Source organism: Carcharodon carcharias, assembly GCF_017639515.1.
Source record: "Carcharodon carcharias isolate sCarCar2 chromosome 38 unlocalized genomic scaffold, sCarCar2.pri SUPER_38_unloc_28, whole genome shotgun sequence".
NCBI lineage: Eukaryota > Metazoa > Chordata > Chondrichthyes > Lamniformes > Lamnidae > Carcharodon > Carcharodon carcharias.
Genome location: NW_024470795.1, coordinates 48,034 through 53,370, shown reverse-complemented (window position 1 = coordinate 53,370; position 5,337 = coordinate 48,034).

The window sequence follows — 5,337 nt, the reverse complement described above, 5'->3', positions numbered from 1 at the left end:
CTGAGGAAGCGCAGCTTTGTCGGAGGGTCAGTAATGATCGAGCGCCGCAGTGACCGAGCGTCAATACTGAGAGAGAGCTGGACTGTCCGAGGGTCAGTAATGATGGTTCGCAGATCTGTTGGAGGGTCAATAATGAGCAAGTGACGCAGTGACCGAGCGTCAGTACTGAGAGAGAGCCGGACTGTCCGAGGGTCAGTACTGAGGTTCCTGAGAGGTGTTCCTGACAGGGGTTCCTGAGAGGTGTTCTTGAGAGGAGTTCCTGACAGGTGTTCCTGAGTGGAATTCCTGAGAAGGATTCCTGAACAGGGGTTCCAAAGAGGAGATCCTGAGAGGGGTTCCTGAGACGAGATCCTATAGGGGTTCCTGAGAGGGTTTGCTGAGAGGGGTTCATGAGAACAGTTCCTGAGAGGTGCTACTGAGAGGAATTCCTGAGAGTTGCTACTGAGAGGAGTTATAGAGAGGTTCTCCTGAGACGGGTTTCTGAGAGGAGTTACTGAGGGGAGTTACCAAGAGTGTTCCTGTGAGGCGTTCCTGAAAGCAATCCTGAGAGCAGTTAGTGAGAGCCAGTTCCTTTGAGTAGTTCCTGAAATGAGTTTATGAGACAAGTTCATGAAAGCGGTTGCTGTGAGGAGTTTCTGAGAGTAGGTCCTGAGACGAGTTCCTAAGATTGGCTTCTGAGAGAGTTCCTGAGAGGGGTGCCTGAGAGAGTTCCTGAGAGGTGTGCCTGAGAGAGTTTCTGAGAAGAGTTACTGAGGGGAGTTACCGAGATGGTTCCTGTGAGGCATTCCAGAGAGGTGATACTGAGAGGAGCTCCTGAGAGGAGATACTGAGCGGGGCTCCTGAAAGTAGTTCCTGAGAAGAGTTCCTGAGAGATATTACTGAGAGGGATTAGTGAGCGGAATTCCTGAGAGATATTACTGAGAGGGATTAGTGAGCGGAAATCCTGAGAGATATTACTGAGAGGGATTAGTGAGCGGAAATCCTGAGAGATATTACTGAGAGGGATTAGTGAGCGGAAATCCTGAGAGATATTACTGAGAGGGATTAGTGAGCGGAAATCCTGAGAGATATTACTGAGAGGGATTAGTGAGCGGAATTCCTGAGAGATATTACTGAGAGGGATTAGTGAGCGGAATTCCTGAGAGATATTACTGAGAGGGATTAGTGAGCGGAAATCCTGAGAGATATTACTGAGAGGGATTAGTGAGCGGAAATCCTGAGAGATATTACTGAGAGGGATTAGTGAGCGGAATTCCTGAGAGGTGATACTGAGAGGAGTTCCTGAGATGTGTTCCTGTGAGTAGTTCCCGAAAGATTTGCCTTAGATTCTCAGTGAACGGGATTACTGAGAGGAGGTCCTGAGATGAATACCTGAGAGGAATTCCTGAGAGGGGATCTTTAAAGGGGTGCCTGAGAGCAGTTTCTGAGAGGGGATCCTGAGAGGAGTTCCTCATGAGAGTTGCTGAGGGGGTTTACTGAGAGGTGATTCTGAGAGGAGTTCCTGAGAGGGATTCTTGAGAGGAGTTCCTGGTTTGTGTTCCTGAGGGGAGTTATGAGAGGAGAGCCTGTGAGGGTTGCAGAGAGCATTTCCTGAGAGGCGATTGTCAGAGCCGTTCCAGGGAGGGATCCCTGAGAGGAGATCCTGAATGCGGATCCTGTGTTGAATTATTGAAGGAAGTTCCTGAGAGAAGATCCTGAGAGGAAATCCTTGAGGATTTCATGGGAGGTGTTTATGAGAGGAGTTATGCGAGGGGTTCCTGAGAGGGGCAACTGAGAGGAGTTCCAGAGAGTAGTTGCTGAGTGGAGTTGATCAGAGGAAATCCTGAGACGAGTTCCTGATGAGGGTTCATGAATTGTGTTCCTGAATGGAATTCCTGAGAGGAGGTCCTGAGAGCGATCATGAGACGTGCTTAACAGAGAATTTCCTGAGAAAAGTGACTGAGATGAGTTCCTGGCAGGGAATTCTTAGAGAAGATCCTGGGGATGATTCCAGAGAGGGGTTCCTCGGACGAGATCCTGAGAGGGGTTCCTGAGAGTGGTTCCTGAATGGAGCTCCTGAGAGGAATTCCTGAGAGGAGATCCTGAGTGAGGTTCCTGGGACGAGCTCCTGTGAGTGGTTCCTGATAGTAGTTCCTTAGAGGAATTCCTGTGATGACAGCTGCCTGCAAAGATGACTAGGAATAGAAAAGTTCCCGATGATAGAATGATTGGCCGGGTATTTAACAGTGAGGTTGAGTGGGTTGGGTTACAGCAAGATATAGACGGGATGGTCTAATCGGCAGAGAATTGGCAGATGGAATTTAACCCTGAACAATGCGAGGTGATACACTTTGGAAGGAGTAATTTGACAAGGAAGTATTCAATGAACAGCATGACACGAGAAAGTTCCTGACAGGTGTTACGGAGAGGAGTTTCTGAGAGGAGCTCCTGAGACGATTTCTTGACAGGGAGTGAATTTGTTTCCACTGTTGCATCCATCAGCATACAAGTATCATCAGCCTGTATCTTAATGATTCTGTTAAACATTATCTGTAAACATGATGTTCAAACCCTATGGCCTCTGATGGAACATGGCAATAGAATCATACATTTGTGGAAGACGCCATGTGACCCATCGTGTCCGTTTCGACTCTTTGCCAGACCTGACTAATCAACCCTCCTCTCCTCCCCTCCATTAGCTGTGCAAATCTCCACTGCCTGTGCTCATCCAAATCTATTTTCACTGTTAAATGTTTATATGCATTCGGCAGCCTTTAATGAAGGACAGCCCAGATTTTTTTGCACTATGAACTCTACAACCGGTCTATGCTTCTTTGCCAATCACTTTAAAACTCCCTGTGCTGATTACTGACTGATTTTCCAGTATCACCAGTTTCTCGTTATTTACTCTATCAAAAACATTCATAATTTTAATTGTCTCTATTAAACCTCCCCTCTGCTCGAAGGAAAACAATCCCAGCTTCTCGAGTCTCTCCACCTAATTTAAGCCCCTCATCCCTCTTCCAATTCCAGTAAAATTCATCTGCACCCTCTCCAAGGCTCTCACACCCTTCCTCAAAAACCCTCGACTGAATTAGACACAAGTAATTCAGCTGAGGCTTCACCAAGGTTTACACATATGTTATCTGACTTTCTTAGTTTTGTAAACTCTAATTCTGTTTATCAGTAAACAATATATAGCTATTTAATACTCTAAAAGGCTTGCGCTGCCACCTTCAAAGACTTGCTTATGTCCACCCGATATTTTTACTAAACAACTCCAACATTAGCCCGATTTTCTGCTTCACACTATTCTCTTTACACTATTCTGTCCCTCAGAAACCCTCTTACATCCGAGATGGATCAGCAAACTTTTCCAATTTAGTGTGGTGCAAGTACAATTGGACTGAACGGGTTAAATGAGCCTGTTTGTTCAGTGGCTGTAATTAATGTCAGTCTCCATGGATCCTAAATAACTCACTGGGGGGCTTCCCACTGTTGTTAATAAGGGATTCGCTACATTGTGTTCCCTCATATTGTTGCGGGGGCATCAGCTCCGTGAGGAACAAATATTCGCGCTTATAATTCAGGGAGAGAGGATATCAGAATCTGAAAACAAAATATTGGAATATTCCAACAATGGATCAGAATCTGAGAACAATAGACTGGAATGTTACAACAATGAGTCGGAGTTCATTGGCTGCGCTTTATGAACTTTTTACATATTATGACTGGATGTCAGTGGAAAGCCGGATCTATTTGGCACTCCATGTGATTCAGGCGGGTTACTATCCCATCCTCGCTATTATTGGCATCCCTGGTAAGTCTCACTCTATATGGCTATTAATTCTATAAAGTTTGTTGAACTGAATTATTTCTTCTGCTTTTCAAAATTACAAGTGTTTTGGAGATTGCAAAGTTTTTATACCAGCTCAAGAATCCAGCGGGACAGGATTATGATAAACATGCGAGTTCAGCAATTTCAGTAACATATTTATTGCCATTTAATCTCTATTTTCTTTCACCATATCAGAGACATTTCAATCTATTATTGCATGTACAATAGTTTCAATACAGCACTGGACACAGCAACATGGTGGAAAATTTCAGCGCCTTCAGGCAAAATGATACTTGATATTTACAAGCATTCTGATTGTTTATACGGAATGGTTTCATTTCCTGTGGGTCATGCGTCTGTATCATACCCATGACGTCCTGCTCAATGCAGCCACTGACCGTTGGGTGCGGTTCAGTGACTTTCACGTTTGATCGGTTTGTGGAAATGTGTTTCCAGAAACTGAGAAGTAAGTATTGTACCGTGAAAATGGCTCTGAGAAGAATTACTGTGCTGAGCTGTTTAAAAAAGAAATTGGTATTTAATATTATCAGATTTTTATTTGCTGATGAACAACCCATGATTTTGTTTTGTAATATTAGAATTTTACACATAGGGTAATAGAGTCAAAGTGGTCTGCAAGACAGAAAAGTCGGCCCATCGAGTCTGCGCCGGTCAAATAAGTAGCTAACTATTCTGATCCGGTTTTGCAGCATTAGGTCCATAGCCTTGTATGCCAGAGCATCACAAGTGCACTTCCAAATACTTCTTAAATGTTATGAAGTATTCTGCCCCGAGCACCCGTTCTTGCAGTAAGTTCCAAATGCTCACCACACTCTGGGTGAAATAATTCTTCCTCACATTCCCTCTAAACCTTCTTCCCCTTACATTAAATCTATGCTCCCTGGTTATTGGTCCCTCCAACAACGGGAGCAGTTCTATCCTGTCTACCGTAACAATGCCCCTCATAATTTTATACACGTCAATAATGACCCTATCAATCTCCTCTGCAGCAGCGAAACTAACCCTATTTTATTCAATCTCTCCTAATAACTAAAAATATCCAGGCCAGGCAACATCCTGGGAAATCTCCTCTGCACTCTGATGCAAATACATCCTTCCTATAATGCAGATTGCAGACTGCAGGCAATTCACTAGATCTGGCCTAACCAGCGTTTCATACAGTTCAGCATAGCCTCCCTGCTCTTATATTCTATGCCTCGTCTAATAAAGGCACGTATCCCATATGGTTTCTGAATCACCTTATCTCCCTGCCCCACTACATTAAGGGACGGCTGGAAATGCACACCATGATCACTCTGATCCGCGGGACTTACCAGGAGCCTAACATTCATCATATTGCCGTGTCCTGTTTGTCCTGCCCAAGTGCATCACCTCACCCATATCTGCATTACAGTACATTTGCCAATGATCAGCCCACTGATTACCCTGTCTCTATATTCCTGTAATCTAAGGCTATCCTTCTTACTATTTACCACCCCATCAATTTTCGTGCCGTCCGC